This window comes from Henckelia pumila, chromosome 1, assembly GCF_033568475.1.
Source record: "Henckelia pumila isolate YLH828 chromosome 1, ASM3356847v2, whole genome shotgun sequence".
In the NCBI taxonomy this organism is placed as follows: domain Eukaryota; kingdom Viridiplantae; phylum Streptophyta; class Magnoliopsida; order Lamiales; family Gesneriaceae; genus Henckelia; species Henckelia pumila.
The window spans coordinates 91,273,210-91,298,354 of record NC_133120.1 but is presented as its reverse complement, the minus strand read 5'-3'; the positions used below and the strand labels follow the sequence as shown (position 1 = coordinate 91,298,354).

The 25,145-nt window shown below is 40.0% G+C and overlaps 1 long non-coding RNA gene across 1 annotated transcript; it reads right to left on the bottom strand.

Moving 5' to 3' along the window:
• Positions 1 to 9,193: 9,193 nt before the first annotated feature.
• Positions 9,194 to 11,041, bottom strand: LOC140881112 (uncharacterized). The gene is made up of 3 exons (XR_012149812.1): positions 10,901 to 11,041; positions 10,531 to 10,654; positions 9,194 to 9,415 (listed from the first exon to the last, which is right to left on the bottom strand). It is a non-coding gene; the product is annotated as an uncharacterized lncRNA (long non-coding RNA).
• Between the last annotated feature and the right edge of the window lie 14,104 nt (positions 11,042 to 25,145).

The following is a 25,145-nucleotide window of genomic DNA, read 5'->3' as shown; positions in this document are numbered from 1 at the left end:
TTATTCTTCACAACGGTGATTCCGGTTTTCTTGGGTACCACTTGGACTGGACTGACCCACTGACTGTCAGAAATTGGGTAGATAACCCCAACTTCAAGTAGCTTCAGAATCTCAGCCTTTACCACCTCCATCATCGGTGGATTCAGTTTGCGTTGCGGCTGACGCGAGGGGTTTGCTCCTTCCTCCATCAGAATTCGGTGCATGCATGTCGATGGGCTAATTCCTTTAATGTCTGCTATGGTCCACCCAATAGCAGTCTTGTGCTCTTGTAACACCTTGACTAATCGCTCCTCTTGATCAACTTCCAAGCTGTTGGAGATGATAACCGGTAATGTTTCTCCTTTACCAAGGAAAACATACTTTAGATGGTTTGGAAGTGTCTTCAATTCGACCTCTGGTGCCTACAAAACAGATGGAAGACGCCTGGTATTAGAAACTGGCAAAGCTAAGTAAGAGACATTACCTGACTGAGGTAGCTCAGGCGAACTATTCAGAAGTTTCTCAATCTCTTCTATTTCTTGATTGCATCGAATTCCATCTTCCGTCTGCATAATGGGTGCTATAATAGCCACCTCTAGATCATCTTTCTCTGCATGCTCACAATACTCTTGTGCCAAAAAATCCACAATATCAACAGAAAACACGCAATCATCACTATCAGGGAATTTCATGGCATCATAAATATTAAATCTTACAACCTCGCCATCGAATTCCATAGTAAGTGTGCCACCGTGAACATCAATTTTTGTCATGGAAGTTTTCAAAAACGGTATGCCTAACAAAATAGGACTATTATGATCACCGTTTTCCATATCTAGCACATAAAAATCTGCAGGAAACACTAATTCATTACTTGCACCAACACATCTTCTACTACTCCCCTAGGGTATGCATTAGACCTGTCCGCTAACTGTATGACAATTCCAGTTTTGTTCAATGGGCCAAGTTTTAAGGATGCATATATAGAATAAGGCATAACATTAATTGATGCTCCTAGATCTAGCATGGCCTTCTCAATTCTAACATTCCCTATAGTGCATGGGATAGAAAACATACCTGGATCCTTACATTTTTCGGGTAGTTTCCTTTGGATCACTGCAGATACATTCTCACCAAGTTCTACTTTTTGACAGCCCTTCAATGTCTGCTTCCTCTTTGCTGTGCACAACTCCTTCAAAAACTTTGCGTATCGAGGTACCTGCTTAATCGCATCTAGCAATGGAATATTAACCTCACATCTACAAAAAGTTTCATAAATCTCCTTAATCCCCTCACCTTTTCTAGAGTCCTTAAGTGCTAAGGGAAAAGGGGCAACAGACTTATATTCAGATAAAGGAGGAAACTTACCTCTTGGCGAATCATCCTTGGATGATTTTTCTTCACTTACCTTTTGCTCTTCTTCTTATTTCAACTTCTCTTTGGGCTCAACCTCAACTTCTTTCTCCTTCATTTTCAACTCCTTCCCATTCCTTAAAGTTATCGCACTTGCGTTCTCTCTTGGATTCACCACAGTTTGAGATGGCAAACTGCTGGAATTTTGTGATTCCAGTTTGTTGATTGTTGTGGCTAGCTGTCCCATTTGAGTGGTTAAGTTTTGTATACTTGCCCGGGTGTCCTGTTGAAAAGATGCAGTGTTAGTGGCAAGTTCCTTAACTATATTTTTGAGAAACTCACCTGGAGTTGGTATCTGAGGTCTCTGCTGTTGCTGTTGAGGGTACGTCGACCTATAAGTGTGATTATGTGGTGGTGCTTGAGCCCCGGTTGACTTGCTTGAGGATTCCCATATCTTAGATTTGGATGATCCTTCCAACCAGGATTGAATGTGTTGGAATAAGGATCATACTTCCGTTGTATTATAGTGGTGAGTATTTTCGCCTGTCACGCGGGTGACCCGGGTTCGATCCCCGGCAACAGCGCCAAAATTTGGTAGCGCTTATTGTGTCACGCCCAAATTACCCAACTCAAGAAGATAATCACTAAAAATGTAGTAGTGTGAGTAGGGATCGTTCCTACGAGGAAAGGTAAATTCAATGTGTTCTAAATAAAATAAATGGGGGTTTTCAAGTTTGGATTAACTACTAAAAACTTTAAACAATCAAAATTCACTAGCATGCAAAATTTCAATAAAAGACTGGAGAAATTCAATAAGAGACGAGACTTGGTATCGGTCGACTACACCCTTGATATCATTCATTCAATCATCGATTCTCTAAAATAATTAATCTTATTAAATATTCGTCATTGAAAGTTTAATTCCTGTTTCACCGTAATATTAGTTAATTAGAAAACAACATTCTTAATTAACCCTTACCAATGGACCAATCCGATAACAGCAATCTAGATTTAAATCCACAGTAGCATTCAAACTAGTAAAACTGACGAAACTAGACAACACAACACCAGCGGTTATATTTAGCCTATCCAATAATTGACCCTACGATTTAACAAATTCAACAGCAAGAAATATTAATCATAGTTGCTTCGCAAATTAGAGGTTTCAAACAATTACGGATTTGAATTCTAATTTAGCATTCGTTTGCAATACAAAATCCTAAGATGACCAATCCTAAAATCTCGCATACAAACATAAAATAAAACAGATCAAATATTGATACTTAATAAAGATTAAAACACTAAAAATCAAATCTCATAAATGAAATATACCAAGGGTTCGTCTCCCTCAACCAAGTAAAAGAGTTTAGCTACAACGATTCATAGAAAAATTCACAAAATTCAAATAAAAAGAAGAAAACTAGAATTAAGAATTTTAGAAGAAAAACCTAGCCTCCAATGTGTCTCTCCAAGTCTGATAATCCACCTCCTAAAACGGAATAATAGTCTAATAAAGGCTAGGAACTAAATTAACAAAGTTTCCAAAAATATATTTTTTTTCCGGAATAACGATGCCCGCTCGATCCGCAACATTCTGCGGATCGAGCGAGAGAAAATGCCTAACTCTCTGCCTCACGTAAAAAGGGTCTCGCTCGATCGGTAAACATCTGCGGATCGAGCGAGACAAAAGTTCCATCCTACTGTCTTCATAAAATAAGTGCTCGCTCGATCCGCAATATCTTGCAGATCGAGCGAGAGAGCCTTTCCAGAATTTGGCTTGAATTTCCCTTGCTTCAAATCTCCCTTCCTCCGAGGTTCCATCTTAGTTCGCAAAATAAGCGACCTAACCAGAAAAACAAGAATCCCATCATGCAAACACAGAAAATACAATACGAACAAAATGCTAAAATAAAACATGCAACTAATGCAAAACAACAACAAAAATGACACTAACAAATGCAACAAAAACACAACTATTAGGCGGCGATGAGACTTACGAGGATTTGGTGGACCGTTGTCGCCAGGCCGAGGACAGTATTCGGAGGAACAGGGGACTTTACTCTTCTTCTTCCAGGCCAGCGAGCTCTAGTCCTTTGGGTCCGAGAGGACAGTCCTTCAAGAAGCAAGGAGGTACTTCTTCTTCTTCCTCTGGATCTGGTGGGGTGCATCATTTTGGTGGATAGAGACCGAACCGGTGTACTCAGTGCCGACGCAAACATCCGCCAGGGCAGTGTGGTCGATCAACAACTGCATGTTTCCAGTGTGGCCAGGAGGGTCACATGAAGAGAGATTGTCCTATGCTGGTTGGAACAACGAGTGGTTCTGGAGGTTCTCAGGCATTTGTTCAGCCTCCTCAGTACCAGCAGCCACCTTTCCAGCAGCAGTATTCGCAGCAGCGCCAGCATCCGCAGCCAGAGACAGCCTACTCAGACTCCTTCTCGGGGTCATTCTTCGTTGAGACCACGTACCCAGGGTCAGGTCTTTGCGCTTAACCAGGAGCAGGCAGAGGCTGACAGCGATCGGATGATTGCAGGTATCTGTAGTTTATGTGGTTTTCTTGCATATATTTTAATTGATACCGGTGCATCGCATTCTTTTGTCTCAGCACATTTTGCTAAGAAGTATAGATTGCCATTTATTCCTTTAGACGTGTTGCTAGTGGTTTCTACTCCTATGGGGAGCGAGGTTTTAGCCAAGCGTCTAGTTAGGGGTTGTGTTTTGGATTTCGAGGGACATCAGCTTAGTGCTAACCTGATGATTCTAGCAATGGAGGATTTCAATTGCATCATTGGGATAGATCTATTGACTACCTACCGAGCGATAGTGGATTGCTATCAGAGGTTTGTCCAGTTTCGTCCAGAGGATGATGAGTCATGGTATTTCTATGGTGAGGGAGCGCGACCCCCAATGCCAGTGCTTTCAGCTCTGAAGGCCCGACGTGCTTTAGAGTCTGGCGGGGAAGGCTACCTTATCTACGCCATTGACGCATCCTTAGGAGAGCTAGATATCCAAGAGATACCAGTGGTTCGTGACTTTTCAGATGTGTTTCCGGAGGAGATTCCAGGTTTGCCACCAGTAAGGGAGATTGAGATTGGCATTGAGTTAGTGCCAGGGACTACACCGATTTCCAGGACTCCTTACCGATTGGCACCGTCAGAAATGAAAGAGTTGCAGAAGCAATTGCAAGATCTTCTTGATAAGGGTTATATTAGACCTAGAGTTTTGCCATGGGGAGCCCCAGTACTGTTTGTCAAGAAGAAGGATGGTTCAATGCGGTTGTGTATTGACTACCGTCAATTGAATCAAGCGACAGTGAAGAATAAGTATCCTCTTCCACGGATAGATGATCTCTTTGATCAGTTGCAGGGTACTTCTGTCTATTTGAAGATTGATCTTCGGTCTGGGTATCATCAGTTGCGAGTTCGACAGGAGGATGTTCCGAAGACAGCATTTCGTACGTGGTATGGACACTATGAGTTTCTAGTGATGCCGTTTGGTTTGACGAATGCTCCAGCTATTTTTATGGATCTGATGAACAGAGTTTTCCGCGACTTTCTGGATAAGTTCGTGGTGGTGTTCATCGATGACATTTTGGTGTATTCTCGCAGCATGGATGAGCATGCCTACCATCTCTATACTGTACTGCAGGTCTTGAGGGAGAGACAGTTGTACGCAAAGCTGAGTAAGTATGACTTTTGGATCGACCGAGTTGTGTTCCTTGGTCATATCATTTCTCAGAATGGCATATCTGTTGATCCTAGCAAGACAGAGGCTATTCTAAATTGGTCACGACCGACTACAGCTTCTGAGATTCGTAGTTTTCTTAGTTTAGCAGGATACTATCGTCGTTTTGTGAAGAATTTTTCTCAGATAGCTAAGCCTTTGACTCAGTTGACGAAGAAAGAAGTTTCTTTCATTTGGTCTGATGCTTGTGAAGATAGTTTTTGTGAGTTGAGATGTCGTCTGACGACAGCTCCAGTTCTTGCTTTATCGTCTGGATCAGGTGGTTTTGTTGTCTTCACTGATGCTTCTCTCCAGGGTTTGGTCTGTTGACTCAGAATGGCCACGTGATCGCTTATGCCTCCAGACAGCTGAAGACTCACGAGGAGAACTATCCCGTACATGATTTAGAGCTTGCAGCCATTGTCTTTGCTCTTAAGATATGGCGTCACTATTTGTACGGAGAACGATTCGAGATCTTCACCGATCATAAGAGTTTGAAGTATCTGTTCACTCAGGCTGAGTTGAACATGCGGCAGCGTCGTTGGATGGATCTATTGAAGGATTATGATTGTGAGATCAAGTACCATCAAGGTTCTTCTAATCCCGTTGCTGATGCGCTTAGTCGCAAAGTTTATGTGAGTTCCCTTCGTACCAGTTTGGTTTCGAAGGTAGTGAAGGAGTGTTGTTCTTTGGGATTCACGTTTCGTCATAAGAAAGAAGAACAAGGGATTCGTGTCTCTTCTGTGCTTGCAGAGCCAGCGCTATACAGACGAATCCGGGAAGCTCAGAATTCTGATCTGAAGACTCAGAAGTTGGCCCGGCTGGCTGAAGGTGAAATACTTCTGGTTTTCGTCTGCAAGGAGACGGTCTGTTGTGTCTTTCTGGTCGAGTTGTGGTACCCGAGGATTCTACTTTGAGGGATGAGATCTTATCGCAAGCTCACCGCAGTCGATTCTCTGTACATCCAGGCAGCATGAAGATGTATAAGGATCTTCGCACTCGATTTTGGTGGAAAGGGATGAAGCGCAGTGTTTATCAGTTCGTATCCCGATGCCTTGTGTGTCAACAAGTCAAGGCAGAGTTTAGACGACCCGGAGGGTTACTTCACAGCTTAGAGATTCCTGAATGGAAGTGGGAGCATGTGACGATGGACTTTGTCATCCACTTGCCTATGTCTTCCAGGAATTATGATGCTATTTGGGTTGTCGTGGATTGGTTGTTGAAGTCAGCGCATTTTCTTCCCTATAACCGCGATTATAAATTTGATAGGATGGCGCAATTGTATGTGCGAGAGATTGTTCGATTGCATGGGATTCCGTTGAGCATTGTCAGCGATAGAGATCCGAGATTCACCTCGAGATTTTGGGGTAGTTTCCAGCGAGCCCTTGATACTACCTTGAGCTTGAGTATGGCTTATCATCCAGAGACGGACGGACAGTCGGAGCGTACTATTCGCACTTTAGAGGATATGCTTCGCGCGGCGGTGATGGATTTTGGTCCAGCGTGGCATGATCATTTACCCTTGGTGGAGTTCTCTTACAACAATAGTTTCCATCGCAGCATTGGCATGGCACCGTTTGAGGCTCTTTATGGACGCCGTTTTCGTACACCTTTGTTTTGGGACGAGGTTGGCGAGCGTCAGGTTGAAGGTCCTCAGATGATTCAGCAGATGATTGATGCAGAAGAGTTGATCCGACACAGGATTAAGGCAGCCCAGGATCGACAGGCTAGCTACGCGAACACTCACCGCAGGCCACTTCATTTTGAGGTAGGAGAGTATGTTTTCTTGCGTGTGTCACCTTTCCGAAAGGTGATGAGGTTTGGTCGCAAGGATAAGCTGGCACCTAGATTTATTGGTCCTTTCGAGATTCTCGAGAAGGTTGGGGATGTGGCTTATCGTTTGGCCTTGCCACCCGATCTTTCGGAGATCCACGATGTGTTCCACGTGTCCTTGTTGAGGCAGTATGTGGCGGACGAGTCGCATATTTTGCATCCGACCGAGGTAAAGGTAGATCGAGATCTATCGTATGTGGAGAAACCCCTGCGGATTCTTGACAGGAAGGACAAGGTACTTCGTAACAAGCGCATACCATTGGTTATGGTACAGTGGCAACGCAGAGGGACAGAGGAAGCTACTTGGGAGTTGGAGAGCCGGATGTTAGCCGAGCACCCCGAGTTATTTTGAGATTTTGTACTTTTTTGTATCGAGTTATACTTGTTCAGTTGTAATAAAGAACATTTGGTTGGCTATTTATATTTTCCTCTAAGACTTAAATTTCGAGGACGAAATTTCTTAAGTGGGGGAGAATGTAGTAACCCGCATTTCTAATTTGTGATTAATGAGTAATTAATCACGTGATCATGTTTAGATTAAATAAAACATGATTAAGTAAGTTCCTATTGGGGTAATGGACTTCAGAAATGGATTCAGAATACTCGAAAATAGCTGGGAAGGTCCCAAGGGTTCGGATGGATCGGAAGCTCCGAACCAAGTCAGGAGGCTCCGAACGGGTTCGAAGGATCCGAACTCAGGATTGGAAGCTCCGTCGGTAAGATCGGACGTTCCGATCTGGACCAGGGCACACGTCATTGCTTACGTCAGCAAGGTGACATCATGGCTGACGTAATATTGAGCGATCGGATGCTCCGAAGGTTCTGATCGAGTTCGGATGGTCCGAACCGGGTTCGGACCGAACCGGGTTCGGAGGCTCCGAACGTTTCCTATAAATAGAGGGTCCGAGAATTCATTTTCTCGCACCAATTTTCTCTCTGATTCCTAAGCCTTCTAACTCAGATCTAGGGAGATCTAGGCATCCTACGGGGAATCCGGAAGTGGCTTAGTGATCTAGATATCGTCGCGGAGCTACGGCCTAGTTTTGAGGCTATCGTCAGGAAAGGGCTAACGACGGATGCAGGTATAGCTTTTGCATCCTAAAAATATTTAGAAGTATGCAATAGCTTAGTTAAGGCTTTTAGAGCTTTATTATTGATGCATGGATATTTGCATTGTAGTAGCAGTAGACTGAACTAGTAGGCTTGGAGTCTAGGTCAGCAGAGCTAGGTTTGACCAGCAGTGTTAGAGGTACGTAAGTACTGACCGAGATAGCCGGCATGATATATTTGCTTATATGTTGCATGAGTATATGCTATATGTTTTATCATGTTTTAGCATGTTTTTACCGTCTTAGCACATACATGATTTTACGTGTGACTACATCCGGAGATATGTGAGTCATTGACAGTCTCCATAGGGAACAATGATCTTATTTTGGACTCAAGTCAGGTATGACAGTTTCCATATGAGACTTGTATCCTGTTTTGGATTCGGGTCAGGATGGGGTTGGCTCAGCCCTGATATGGAATATACGAGTACCCCGCGGAGTAGCTCTCTAGCCGGTATTGTATATTCCCGGCGCCATGAGCAAGTGCTTTCACTTGAGTTTTAAATCATCTGTGTGCGCATATTTGTATTTATATCATTCACTAGTAGAATTTCTGCCTATTACTTCGGATATTACCTGAAGTAATAGGCAGATAAGTACCGAAGTAGATGCACGTGAAGTAAAAAGTTATTTTTTACTTCGCATTAAAACCGAAGTAATAAGTCGATAATTACCGAAGTTTTTGCCCGGTCCAAAAAACCCAAACCGGTTTGAAATTGAACCACTACCGAAGTAAAAACACATGTATTACTTCATCAGTTTTGTAAAATAACGAAGTAATTGATCCTCTATTACTTCACACATTGTAAAATAACGAAGTAATTGATACTCTATTACTTCACACATTGTACAATTATCGAAGTAAAATAGATATACGACTTCACAATTTTTGAATTGTGGTGAAGTAAAAGGTGTCATTTTACTTCCTCTTTCTTTGAATATTAAAGTAATTTATCATATAAGACTGCGGCGAATTTTCAATTACTGAAGTAATTGCTACAAACGACTTCTCTAATTTTTAAATATGGCGAAGTAAATGTTTTCTTCTACTTCGCCAGAAATTAAATTTTCCGAAGTGTTTTTGTTATATTACTTCATCATTTTATTTATAGTGTATAAGTAAATAGATAATAACAATACCACAATATCTAAAACTAAAATGATTAATTGGATTCATAAAATCATCCATACAAAAAACGAGGAATATTTACAAATCCACAAATTCACGAGTAGAACCAAAAAATGTATCCGCAAAACCAAAAATATGTACACAAATATATCCTATAAATCCACAATGGAAACAAGTTTATCTAAACGTACACGACCCATTTAGGCGCCCACATAGGAGTTGACGAATTCGCTCCATTTACTTCTGACTTGATCATATTGAGATTTGTAATATCGATTGTTGATTAATCCTGCAAATCCCAATGGTAGTAGTTTAGAACTATAAATATCTTGAAAACATACAAAAACTTTCATCAGCAGCTAGTGATTCAAGCAAATCATCTTGTACATCAGAATTCACATGTTAACTTAAGTACAAATATTGTTCTACATTCCTTCAAATACTTATGCAAAGCAGCAAGTTTATCGAAAAATTCTTGTTCACAAAATTTATACTACAAAATTAAGGTACGTATTGGCAAATATTTGTTGATAATTCAAGCAAGGGGTACTAAGTGTCGATCGCGTTCATAAAACCGCCGAGGAAGCCAGCACCATTGCTATTGCCACAGAGGATCTCCTTTTTACCCCTGTCGAAAGGTTGATTCGAATCACAGATATGAAGAAAGTTCAGAAAACTAATTGTCTAACAAATCCCTTTGCATGATTAACCTTTCAAACTCTAGGAATACAGAATAATACATAATATAAAATTTAAATTCTCCCAAAATAGCATATAACTAAACATAGTAATCTTCTAACATCTTGTTTTTTCGTCCTATATTTAGAATATGTATTTAATTACTTGTTGTAAACACAGTAACAAACTCATAGGAAGACATTAATCAATTTAAGAAAGGTAGCACTGAAAATTTCGCTTCCAGCATACATATGGTTGACAAATTAATAAATCCAAAAGATTGGAAACAGATAAACTTGCACTAAAACAAGCTGAACTGTAAAACCAGATGGAACAAATTGAATACAAAGCTAACGCCTTTTTTAAAAAAAGGCTTCCGAATTATTTTTCTTTCGTAAAATGATCAGGTGCAATATTCTAGTCAAATGTATCTTATGGGCTTCACCAAGATAAGTTATGTACCTCATTAATTGAAATAACTAGAACGATAAAAACATATACGAAAGGACTATAATAGGAGGTAACATCATAATCCCAGACAAATATACTAATACACAACTCAAGTGCACTCATTTAAGTATGCATGATATAGTTACGTTGTATGAAATGTATAAAAAAATCATGCTTATAACGTTTTAAACAATAAAAAAAAGATAAACTATCTTCTGTTGATATTCATATGCTGGTAGGATCACAAAAAATAAATATTTTGAGAGATAGGCAAACCTCCTCAGGAATTAATCTTTCAGCTTCTACAGGAGAAACCTCATTTGTCAGCTGGTCTAGAACATTTCCAAGAACTTTAAGAGTTGCCAAAACTCATTTCATTTTCAGTGTTTTACGTTCCAACCTGATACATGTAGAAGACAACTGTCAAGAAAAAATTAAAATATAGCTAAAACATATAAAACTAACAAACAAGTTTTTACTAAATCCAATTGTGTGCAAAGTACAAAGAGAGAAAAGTGCTCAAGAACAAGCTAGTAATCATGATGCCTAATTTGAAAATAGCAGAGGAAACAAGACCTAAAATCCTACCACAAAACAAACATATATAGTGACTATAAAAAAAAGGACCTTGTTTAAGAACACATACTCTCCAAGGTTACCACTAAAGAAACTAGATTCTCGCAACTTCATCTCCCTCTTCTCGCAGCTTGTCCACATTATGCTTCTCTCTGTAGTGTTTGTAAAATTCCCGTAAACGTCAATGTCCTGATTTCTGTCTATGCTTCTACTTTCCCGCTTTTCTAGATTTCGCTAAAAGATTTAATAAATAGCACGAAAAGGAGAATACAACATATAAGTATATTAAAAAATATATATTCTTTTAAAAAAGAAAGAAAATAAATCTGCACCAGTAAAAGTTTATAAAGATGTTAAAATAAATAGCTCTTTTGTGCAGCTAGCATGCCTGTCACAAGCCATAAATTTTTCAAAATTAAAGTCCTAAGAGTTTCTCAAACATCCATACATTGGCACAAGTAAATCACTATTATAAATGATCAAACTACTCCGTTTTGTGACATGTAAAACATTAAATGAGGGCATAAATGTTGCATTAGTAACATTCATCTTTATAGATACCTTTTTGACGTACATTAAACCAGTCTTGAACTGCAATACACCCCTTCCCTCGGTATTATTGTAATTCTAAGGCAATGAATATGCATGCTCACATACTGCAAGAAAAGAGGAAGGAAAAAGGTACAAGGTAAAATAGAATCCAAAAAAATAGAAAGCCATTAAGCAAAAGGACATTCATATTTATAGTTATTGAGCATTTAGTTGTTAGAACCATACTCATCATTCTACAACTAGGTTTAATCAAGCCATTTTTAATAATAATGTTACTCTCTCACAAGATAACAACCAAACATGACTTGGCATTTTGCACTTAAGAATCACCAGATGACTTCTCCAGATCAAATTCTGTCAGCACGTTTAACACATAGCAAAGTCAATAGCTTATTCAGAAACAAGCTTACTTGACAAGGAACCAATAGTATATTTGCAACTTCTTTCAACTCTAGTAGCACGACCTCTCATTCATACAGCACACAATGTGGGCACAAGAAAAAACTGGTGAAAATAAAAAGTTCTAAATCTAGTTCATGAAAATATGAACCCGGAAATACTTCTCAAATACTTTGATGAAACCGGAAACGTTTTCAACATCTAGAAAAACAAAAATAAAGGGTCGCATTTAGTTGCATGCTTCCATTTCCAGGTCTCATGATTCAATTATTCACAATCAAGGCCAAAGCCACAACAACTTTAAATGCCTCCAAAAAATCTCAATTAAAAAAACGATCTTATAACCTCGGAAAATTATTCCATGGTGGAATCGTGGACCAGAGCGACGATGAGTGAAACGACGATGATGGTGAGGAAAATCGTGGGGGATATGGCGATGATTCTGCGACGGCGATTACTGATCTGTTGGCTATTACGCTGGTCTTCTTCCGGTGGGATTACTTTGTCGTAGCCTTTGATGAAGTTGATGGATTCCATTGGTTTATAGGTTTCAGGGCTTGGTGTTGGAATGGAAACGAATATGGAGAATGGATTCCTGAGCTCGGGACCGACAAGGCCAACACCGCTACCTTCAACATCTTCAGAAGCCCTAAATGGATTAGCATTTCAGATCTTGAGAAAGGGGAATACGAATTTATTAATGACGGGCGGGTCACGGGAATAAAAAATCGTTAACATCAATTGATACCAAAATATGTAAAACCCAAATTGATACCAAAACATAAGGATTCAGACCTTGGGCTTTCAAATTACGACGTTGGCAAGCGGCTCACGACGGTGGTGGATGGCTGGAGATGTAAATCGACGGCCTCTTGGTTTAAGAAGAAAGGGGATTGCGAGCTGATAAGGCGAATTTATTATTTTTTTTATAGAAGTTAAAATTAAAAGAAAGATACGTAAATCAAGCAAGGATCCGGTTCATCTTTTTACTTCACCACTTACAATTAAAAAAATTATTTTTTTAGTTTTTACTTCATTAAAAATAGCATGCCGAAGTAAAATGCAAAAAAAATTATTAGTGAAGCCCGGGTTTTTTAAGTACCGAAGTAAAAGGTGAACTTTTACTTCGTCCGTGTTATTGCCGAAGTTGATTGTTACATTTTACTTCGTAATTACTAATTACCGAAGTAATAAGTGTCAAAGTAAAAAGCATAAATTCTACTAGTGATTGCTTCGTATTGAGCGTTCTAGCTCACGCCCCTATGTTTGGGTATTGTGTACCTTGTGGCGGGGCAGGTTTGAGGCTGGACGGTTCAGGCGGCTCCCAGCAGGATTGAGCTTTGGAGAGTCCAAGGTTGTAGAGGGTAGGGATTTATTTACCCTGAACCTTCGATTTGGTTGTATAACAGTACTTATACACTTGTGATAGCGTCGGTTGTATTCTGCCGATTGGATTTGTTGTATTTTAATTATCCGCTCTTTACGCTTTAAGCTTTTATTGCATGCGCTTTTACAATAACTCTGATTAGGTAGTGGATCTGGGTTGGGTCACTGCATTTTTGGTATCAGAGCGACGCATTGCACTGGGAATATCATAAAGCGGATTAAGTAATTATCTGTTATTATGTAACAGATGACAGATTACGACGAGAGTCACGGTAGCGTAGACGGCGGTCATTGGGTCGATCCAGATGATCATAAACGTCGGGGACAGCCCAAGGAGCGCAGGCGAGTAAGCATGCGTAGATTCAAAGAAGTTAGCTCGAAGCCTTTGACGGGTGGTGAGACAGCCGAAGAGGCGGAGGATTGGATGGAGAGGATGGAGCAATGCTTCCAGGAGTTCCGTTGCATGGCTGAGGATAGGATGGAGATCCTTGCCATTATGCTTGAGGGCAGAGCGAGGAAGTGGTGGAGATCTACTTCCGCACCGTTCATAGCAGCCAGAGGTGCAGCTACTTGGTTGGAGTTCCGTACTGCTTATCAGAGATTTTATTTTCCTCCAGCTCTTCGTCAGGCGAAAGCCAGTGAGTTGTTGAGTTTGCGACAGGGGACGATGACGATTGAGGAGTACCAGCAGAAGTTCTTTGATCTGCTACCCTTTTGTCCTCATATTGCTGATAGTTCTATGGCGAAGTTTGATCATTTCCTTCAGGGTTTGAATCCTGACATTCATCGTATGGTTGCTGTGGGCGGTGGTAGCGCTTATCATGTCACGCCCAAATTACCCAACTCAAGCAGATAATTACTGAAAATGTAGTAGTTGGATTAGGGATCGTTCTCACGCCCAAAATCATGTATATATGATTTTGTTACCCCTTTTATGTCTGCAAATGCGTCTGGCATTTGATTTGCAATTCTTTGCAAGTGCATAATTTGCTGTACATCTTTCTCACATTGTTTGGTCCTTGATCCAAATGTAACAATGATGGTACATACCATGTGATTTCTTTTTCGATGTGTTTCTTTTCTCCCCCTAACATTGGGAAGATTTCTTCATTAAAATGACAATCAGCAAAACGTGCTGTAAACAAATCGCCTGTCTGAGGCTCAAGATATCGAATGATTGATGGACTATCATAACCGATATAAATACCGATTTTTCTTTGAGGACCCATTTTTGATCGTTGAGGTGGTGCAATAGGCACATACACCATACATTCAAAAATTTTCAGATGAGAAATATTTGGTTCTTTACCAAATGCAAGCTGCAATGGGGAGAATTTATGATATGCACTTGGTATGATGCGAATTAATGCCGCAGCATGTAAAATTGCATGTCCCCATATAGAAATAGGGAGTTTTGTTCTCATAATCATTGGTCTAGCAATCAGTTGTAGACGTTTAATCAATGATTCAGCTAATCCATTCTGTGTATGAACATGAGAAACAAGATGTTCAACAGTAATTTTGATGTGATTTTACAAAACACTCTCAGTTCTTTTTGAGTGATTTTCATTTTCACTCGTATTTTCATGCTGCCTTTTTGGTGGGTGGTTCGTGATGTTCTTTTGAGATGAGTTATTGAAGTAACTATCTCGATTATTTTCATATCCACGGCCGCGATCATTTTTACGTCTACGTTCACGTCCACGCCCACGTCCTCGACCTCGTCCACGACCAAAATCTGGTCTATGCCTTTGATTTTGATTTTCATTTTTCATTACGACATTTGCTTCAGGAAATACCATTGATCCAGTGGGTCGGGATTGATGATTTATTATTAATAATTCGTTGTTCTTTTCCGCCACAAGAAGACATGCAATGAGTTCAGAATATCTCGTAAAACCAAGCACTCTATACTGTTGTTGTAGAGTTATATTTGATGCGTGAAAAGTGAGAAATGTTTTCTCAAGCATTTCCATCTCTGTGACTTCAAGTTCACAGAATTTTAATTGCGAGACTATTCGATACATTGCAGAATTATAATCACTGACTTTTTTAAAGTCTTGGAATCTCAACGTATTCCATTCATCACGGGCGGTCGGGAGTATCACTTCCCTTATATGCTCTGAAACGACCCTAAGTCTCTAATTATTAAATAAATATGCGGAAATTTTTTTTTTTTATACTTACTAAATAAAATATGTACATATATGCCCATACATATACGCACAGAATAAAAAGATTTAAAATAAATAAATAAATAAATAACTTAAATAAAAATGCATTCTTTAATAAAATAAATATCTGAGTCAAATATTGAATTAAAATACTGCATAAATAAAATGATTAAAGTTTGCATGCACTGAAAATATTTAAATAAAATATTCCAACCCACAATCCCTGAAAAATAATAAAAATATTTAACGTGCTGAAATATTCAAAACATGCAATGTGACTCAGACATCTATCACGGTCACGGGGTCACTGCATGTCCGCTCATATGTCCTCGCCGCCGGTAGGAGCTACATCCTCCTCTACGTACTCACCTGCACCATACCAGTGTAGTGAGCCTAGAGGCCCAACATGCTAACATAACAAGGGTTTAAAATAATTTAAATCAATTTACTACTAATACATAACATATACATTAATGAGCATGCTTAAAAATATCATAACATATCATAACTTAAATTAACTTAAATAACATAATACATAAATAATGTTGAGCAAATTATTTTCTAACATCGCATGGTTGTATCTGTAGTGTAACCTTAAATCATACATTAAATACTGATCAGCGTGGAAACCAACGTACGTGGCGGTGACGAATCACCTCTTAAATTGGCAGTAAACTGTCCTTCAATAGTTCACATATGGGGACGAATCCCCCTCAAATCTCAAATTGTCACACTACTTCAACTTCCAACATAAAATATTTTCTTATTGCTCAACCTTAAACATTTAATCGTACATAAAATTATTTCATGAATGTATGTACTTAAATAAAATATGTGTCCTTCATATATATTTAATTTAATTTCATACTAACATATACATATTAAAATAACTTCAATGCATAAAAATAATTAAATATATAATCAGGACACATGCAATTTCTCATGGATTGTACTGGACTGCTGGCCCTAACACTCAAGCCCAATTACTTAAATCTGGCCCATTAACACTGAGACTGGCTCATTAACATACTTAAGCCCAATAAAATTATTCTAAACCCAATTAAATAATTCAAGCCCATTAACAACCAATTCTGGCCCAATGGGCCCAAAAGCCCAAAGACTGGCCCAATAACTTTCATGGGCCCTAAAGCCCATAAAAATTAGTGGGCTCACTTAATTAAATTAATTAAGCCCAAATAATTAAGTTCAACCCAAAATAATTAAATGGAGCCCAATTAAATTTTGAGATTTAATTAGGCCCATTAAACCCTTAATTAAACTAAAAACTTAAAAATAAAAATACCCGAGTCCAACTAACTTAACCCGGACCCGGACCCAACTAACTTAACCCATGACCCGCTGACTTGACTCGGACCACCAAACCCGACCCGGACCCAACTGAAAACCCTAGCCCGAACCCAATCTGCCCCTCCCTCGTTCCTCTCGGCCCGCCGCGAGCAGCAGCCCTTCTAGGGCTGCTGCCGCCCTGCTCCGGCCACCCCTGGCCGGAGCCCCGCCGCCCAGACGTAGCCCACTTCTGGGTGGTTCGAACCTAGCCCCTGACCCCGGCCCATGCACCCCACAGGACCGAACCCGATCCCCTTCCCACAGAACCCTATTCTGCGACTCCTCTTGGCCGATCTGCAGCAGTTGGTTCCCAGGGCTCGTTTGGCTCGAGCCATTCAAGCCATTCAAGCCCAGACACACCTAGGACACCCTAAGGACCCTGGCCAGCAGCTAGAACGCACCCATGGCATCAAAACGTGAACATGAATCATTTAAACCACACTACAATGCTCGACTCCATGAAAGCCGAGTGTTCTAAAAAATCTTTAAAGATTTAGATGCATACATCATACACACACCATAATAACTGATAGGTACAAAAATTCAGAAGAAAAACATGCCTAGAACCAAAGTTTGAAGAGAAACAGGCGCGCGGGATAATTCCGGGACGACGGGGCGACGACGACAAGCTTTGGACCTTCAAAAACGTGGCTATGGTGTTCTTCCTTGGGGCTGCTCGGTTGAGGAGGAGGATGAACAGTAGGGTGACGGCTGTGTGTGTGAGTGATCGGGTGAGGGGTGGGTTTGGGTAGATTAGGTTTTGATTTTTAATTAATAAAAATAGGTTTTAGGTAATTAAGAATAATTAAAAGTTTTAAATATAAAATATAAAATTTTAAAACTCCAAATAAAAGTTAAAATCTGATAACTTAAATTAAAAATATAAAAATCCCGAAATTACAATTTAAGGGAATTTTAAAAATAATTAAAAGTTATTAAAATGGCTAAATTTGGATAAAAATGGACTCCTAAAATTATATAAAATTAAATACTAAAATTTTTGAGGTAATAAAACTCAAAATAATATTTTTGGGCTCTTAAAAGGCTCATGAAATAAATTGTATAGAAAAATGTCATCTCGTTCGTCCACGGTTCCGTCTACGCGATAAAATAATTAAAATACTAAAAATCCTAAAAATCACTAATTATGGGTTAAATGCTTAAAAATAAATTAAATCATGCACAAATAATTCACATAATTATTTAACCTATAAATCACAATTTTAAATAATTAAATACCCTAATTATGCATGCGGATTTACGTATTTAAAATACCGGGTGTTACAATTCTCCCCCCCCTTAAATTGAATTTCGTCCTCAAAATTTAAAGTACTTACCCGAAAAACTCCGGGAAACGAGTCCTCATCTCTGCCTCGGTCTCCCAAGTAGCTTCCTCCTCTGAGTGATTCAGCCACTGGACTATGATCATCGGAATGACTCGCGTCCTAAGTCTCCGCTCCTCCCTAGCCAAGATCCGTATAGGCCTCTTCTCAAATGCTAACTCCGGTGTCAACTGAAGAGGCTCAAAATCCAACACATGCGACGGGTTGGAGACATACCTCCGAAGCATGGATACATGGAAAACGTTGTGCACCGCTGCAAGCCCTGGCGGCAAAGCTAAATGGTAGGCCAACGTGCCAACTCTCTCTAGGATCTCGAATGGCCCTATATACCTCGGATTAAGCTTTCCTCTCCGGCCAAATCGTACCACTCCCTTCATAGGTGACACTCTCAGAAAAACGTGATCACTTACAGCGAACTCCAAATCTCGTTGTCTGGTATCTGCATAACTCTTCTGACGACTATGAGCAGTCCTCATCCGATCCTGAATCTGAGTCACAATGTCAGCTGTCTGCTGCACAATCTCTGGACCCAGTAACATCCTCTCGCCAACCTCATCCCAATGCACAGGAGATCTGCATCTCCTCCCGTACAATGCTGCATAAGGAGCCATACCTATAGATGACTGAAAACTGTTGTTATAGGTAAACTCCACTAATGGCAGTCTGAATTCCAGATAAACTTCGCATTCTTCTTGGTTAAGGAAGTCAAGGGTACTGCAATAGAGGAAAAACCCTTGATGAACTTCCTATAGTATCCTGCCAAACCCAAGAAACTGCGAATCTCCGAAGCATTCTTCGGAATACCCCAATTCTGCACTGCCTCAACCTTCGACTGATCCACTGCAATCCCATCTCTCGAAATAATGTGGCCAAGAAATGCCACCTGCTCGAGCCAAAACTCGCACTTGCTGAACTTGACATACAAACGATGCTCCCTCAAAGTCTGCAAGGCTGTCTGCAGATGATGTCTATGCTCCTCAATGCTCCTAGAGTAGATCAATATATCATCAATGAAGACTATGATGAACTGATCCAGATACGGCTGAAATACTCGGTTCATGAGATCCATGAAAACCGCTGGAGCATTGGTCATCCCAAATGGCATCACTAAGAACTCGTAATGCCCATATCGTGTCCTAAAAGCAGTTTTATACACATCTGCATCTCTAACACGCAACTGATGATAACCAGATCGCAGATCGATCTTGGAGAACACTGAAGCTCCCTGCAACTGGTCAAATAAATCCTCTATCCTCGGCAGTGGATACTTGTTCTTCACTGTGACCCTGTTGAGCTCTCGGTAATCGATGCACAGTCTCATACTGCCATCCTTCTTCTTCACAAATAACACCGGAGCTCCCCACGGAGAAAAGCTAGGATGAACAAAGCCTTTCTCTAACAACTCCTGAATCTGCTCTTTCAACTCTTTCATCTCGGTAGGAGCAAGTCTGTACGGTGCCTTAGAGATAGGCACGGTGTCTGGCACTAACTCAATGCTGAACTCCACATCTCTCACTGGTGGAATTCCTGCAACATCCTCCGGAAAGACATCCGAAAAGTCACGAACCACCTCTATCTCTGACAAAGATCTGCTAGATGGTTCGGAGGCCGTGACAATACTGGCTAGAAACCCCTGGCAACCCCGTCTCAAAAACTTTCTTGCCTGGATGAGTGATATCACCTGAGGAATATCACTGCTCTGAGATGCATGAAAAGTGAACGGGTCGCCTACTGTAGGTCTCACTGACACTGATCTCCGACGAAAATCAATCGAAGCTCCATTGACTGTCAACCAGTCCATACCCAAAATCAGATCAAAACCACTAAAAGGCAAAACCACCACATCTGCTCGAATGGAGTGTCCCTGAAGCTCCAACTCCAACTCTCGAATGACCTTCGAGGTAGAAATAATCTGCCCTGACGGCATAGTAACATCATACCCACTGTCAATACTCTCAGGTGTGATGCCTATCCGCCTGATAAACTCTAGGGAGATAAACGAATGCGTAGCCCTAGAATCTAGCAACGCAAACGTGGAGTTGCCTCCAACTAGAATTCTCCCTGCACGCAGAAAATTTCCAACAATTTTCATACCACTACTAAAATTTCCCCCAACGAGTCACTAACAACCCTTAATTCTAATCACAAGTAAAAACATGCTTCTTATTCTAACATGCAGTTAAATAACCCAAACAACAACAATTCCAACTGAAAGACGAAAATTTTAACCAAAGAAAAATTATTAAAATGCTAGGGGTAAGTTATACCGGTGATCAAGGAGGTGTCTGGATCTACCTCCTCGGCCTGCATGACGAACACTCTACCAGCAGTGTTCTTCTTCCTCGGGCAGTTAGCTATCTGATGCCCTGGCTCCCTATAGTGGTAGCAACCTCCTGCTCCCAATAGACAAGGTCCCGCATGCATCTTCTGAAACTTCGGGCAAGTAGGAAAACCTATGGCATTAGGGGCCCCGCCCCTCTGCTGCTGTGGCCTCTGCTGTGGATTCGGGCCCTTAGCCGGCCCAGTAAACTGCTTTTTCGCAGGAGGCTGCGAAGGTGGTCGCTGATACCCAGCCTGAAACTGTCTCTTACCCTGCTGCTCCTCTGTATCTCTCTTCGACCCTCCTCGGAATGCAAGGCTCTACTGACTGCAGACTCATAAGTAAGGACGTCTGCCATGCGAACATCATGCTTGATATCCGCCTTCAATTCCTCCACAAACTGCCTCAACTTCTCCGGTGGACTGTCTGAAATCAGAGGCACAAAGCGACAGCCCCTCTCGAACTGTCTCACATACTCAACCACTGACTTGTCCCCCTGACGGAGACTCATAAACTCCCGGATCATGCGACTGCGCACATCCTCAGTGACATACTTGGCGTAGAAGATACGCCTGAACTCTGCCCAAGACAGTGTAGGAAGGTGAACTCCCCTGGCAGCACCCTCCCACCAAAGAGCTGTGTCTCCCCTCAGCATATATGTCGCACAGTTCACCCTGTCGGCGTATGTGATCCCCATATAAGCAAAGATGGACTCCAGAGGGCGAATCTACCCCTCAGCCACCAAAGGATCGGTGGTACCAGAAAACTCCTTGGGTCCCTTCTTCTGGAACCTCTCAGCAACGTCCTCCTCATGGGACAACCTAGGACGTGTAGCCTGCTGCTCTAACAGAGCAGTAATACCCGCCATCATATTCGCATTGGCCTGCTCCAATGCTGCTAGAGGGTTCTGCGGAGGTGGAGGTGGAGGTGTAGGTGGAGATCCCCCACGTCTGTTCATCGATCTGGGAGGCATTCTGCACCACCACATATTTTTTTACGTAAATCGCCATGCATAACTAAGGGGTTTAAAATTAATGCTAACTTAAATTCTTAAAATAAAACATGCTATAAACACTTAAAACTTACAGACCGGTAGCGTGGATTTCTGAGCTCGCATAGCAGTAATGACCCCTCCAAGGATCGTGGCTCTGATACCAACTGAAACGACCCTAACTCTCTAATTATTAAATAAATATGCGGAAATTTTTTTTTTATACTTACTAAATAAAATATGTACATATATGCCCATACATATACGCACAGAATAAAAATATTTAAAATAAATAAATAAATAAATAAATAACTTAAATAAAAATGCATTCTTTAATAAAATAAATATCTGAGTCAAATATTGAATTAAAATACTGCATAAATAAAATGATTAAAGTTTGCATGCACTGAAAATATTTAAATAAAATATTCCAACCCACAATCCCTGAAAAATAATAAAAATATTTAACGTGCTGAAATATTCAAAACATGCAATGTGACTCAGACATCTATCACGGTCACGGGGTCACTGCATGTCCGCTCATATGTCCTCGCCGCCGGTAGGAGCTACATCCTCCTCTACGTACTCACCTGCACCATACCAGTGTAGTGAGCCTAGAGGCCCAACATGCTAACATAACAAGGGTTTAAAATAATTTAAATCAATTTACTACTAATACATAACATATACATTAATGAGCATGCTTAAAAATATCATAACATATCATAACTTAAATTAACTTAAATAACATAATACATAAATAATGTTGAGCAAATTATTTTCTAACATCGCATGGTTGTATCCGTAGTGTAACCTTAAATCATACATTAAATACTGATCAGCGTGGAAACCAACGTACGTGGCGGTGACGAATCACCTCTTAAATTGGCAGTAAACTGTCCTCCAATAGTTCACATATGGGGACGAATCCCCCTCAAATCTCAAATTGTCACACTACTTCAACTTCCAACATAAAATATTTTCTTATTACTCAACCTTAAACATTTAATCGTACATAAAATTATTTCATGAATGCATGTACTTAAATAAAATGTGTGTTCTTCATATATATTTAATTTAATTTCATACTAACATATACATATTAAAATAACTTCAATGCATAAAAATAATTAAATATATAATCATGACACATGCAATTTCTCATGGATTGTACTGGACTGCTGACCCTAACACTCAAGCCCAATTACTTAAATCTGGCCCATTAACACTGAGACTGGCTCATTAACATACTTAAGCCCAATAAATTTATTCTAAGCCCAATTAAATAATTCAAGCCCATTAACAACCAATTCTGGCCCAATGGGCCCAAAAGCCCAAAGACTGGCCCAATAACTTTCATGGGCCCTAAAGCCCATAAAAATTAGTGGGCTCACTTAATTAAATTAATTAAGCCCAAATAATTAAGTTCAACCCAAAATAATTAAATGGAGCCCAATTAAATTTTGAGATTTAATTAGGCCCATTAAACCCTTAATTAAACTAAAAACTTAAAAATAAAAATACCCGAGTCCAACTAACTTAACCTGGACCCGAACCCAACTAACTTAACCCATGACCCGCTGACTTGACCCGAACCACCAAACCCGACCCGGACCCAACTGAAAACCCTAGCCCGAACCCAATCTGCCCCTCCCTCGTTCCTCTCGGCCCGCCGCGAGCAGCAGCCCTTCTAGGGCTGCTGCCGCCCTGCTCCGGCCACCCCTGTCCAGAGCCCCGCCGCCCAGACGTAGCCCACGTCTGGGCGGTTCGAACCTAGCCTCTGACCCCAGCCCATGAACCCCACAGGACCGAACCCGATCCCCTTCCCACAGAACCCTATTCTGCGACTCCTCTTGGCCGATCTGCAGCAGTTGGTTCCCTGGGCTCGTTTGGCTCGAGCCATTCAAGCCATTCGAGTCCAGACACACCTAGGACACACTAAGGACCCTGACCAGTAGCTAGAACGCACCCATGGCATCAAAACGTGAACATGAATCATTCAAACCACACTACAATGCTCGACTCCATGAAAGCCGATGTGTTCTGAAAAATCTTTAAAGATTTAGATGCATACATCATACACACACCATAATAACTGATAGGTACAAAAATTCAGAAGAAAAACATGTCTAGCACCGAAGTTTGAAGAGAAACAGGCGCATGGGACGATTCCGGGACGACGGGGCGACGACGACAAGCTTTGGACCTTCAAAAACGTGGCTATGGTGTTCTTCCTTGGGGCTGCTCGGTTGAGGAGGAGGATGAACAGTAGGGTGGCGGCTGTGTGTGTGAGTGATCGGGTGAGGGGTGGGTTTGGGTAGATTAGGTTTTGATTTTTAATTAATAAAAATAGGTTTTAGGTAATTAAGAATAATTAAAAGTTTTAAATATAAAATATAAAATTTTAAAACTCCTAATAAAATTTAAAATCTGATAACTTAAATTAAAAATATAAAAATTCCGAAATTACAATTTAAAGGAATTTTAAAAATAATTAAAAGTCATTAAAATGGCTAAATTTGGATAAAAATGGACTCCTAAAATTATATAAAATTAAATAATAAAATTTTTGAGGTAATAAAACTCAAAATAATATTTTTGGGCTCTTAAAAGGCTCATGAAATAAATTGGATAGAAAATTGTCATCTCGTCCGTCCACAGTCCCGTCTACGCGATAAAATAATTAAAATACTAAAAATACTAAAAATCACTAATTATGGGTTAAATGCTTAAAAATAAATTAAATCATGCACAAATAATTCACATAATTATTTAACCTATAAATCACAATTTTAAATAATTAAATACCCTAATTATGCATGCGGATTTACGTATTTAAAATAACGGGTGTTACATGCTCAAATCTTTCTTTCAACCCTTTCCATAAAATCATTGAGTCTTTTTCTGTGAGATACTCACATTTCAACCCTTCATCAAGATGTCGGCGTAAGAAAATCATTGCCTTTGCTTTATCTTGTGAGGTTGATATATTTATTTTTTTGATGGTATCACTTAGACCCAATGACTCAAGATGCATATCAACATCAAGAATCCATGACATATAATTTTTTTCAGTGATATCGAGTGCAACGAATTCAAGCTTTGCCAAGTTTGACATGGTGGTACTAGAAAAATAAAAATGCATTTTATTAGTTAATTTTCATTAATATGACAATACAAAATAATGGAAAAATGAAAATTACAAGTGCGTATACAAATAGATAAAAAGTATGTGGTGGAAAATCGCTGGTGAGTACAAGACTCGTGAGCATGATGATCATAATCGTTATGAAAAATAGCCTTATAACTGCCATCATCTCCATCTTCGAAAAATCGAGTAAAAATATTTTGAGATATAGAGTGAATTTTGGTGTGATTGAAAATAAGTTTGAGTGAACATATTTATAGGCCAAAATTTAGCCGTTTGTGACCGTTGAGGGTAAAGAAAAAATCGAGTATATGTTGAATAAAAATTCGTGATAATGATGCAATGCATATAATTATAATCATAATTAAATAATTATGTATATCATATTACATTATTATAAGGTCATTGTCGTAGACAGCCTTTTATAAAATATTGTGAAATTATACCAATATAGTTAGTATAAAGTCAGGTATAGTATATCATATCACATTATTATAAGATCGGTGTCATAGATAATCTTTTATATAATAACATGAAATTATACAAATATGATTATATTGTTTAAGAACCTTAGAGGCTTTTATACTTGTCGTATCCCTTACCGGGAGTGTGAGATGTCGTCTTAACATCCTCCCAGGATTTATAACAAGTTTTG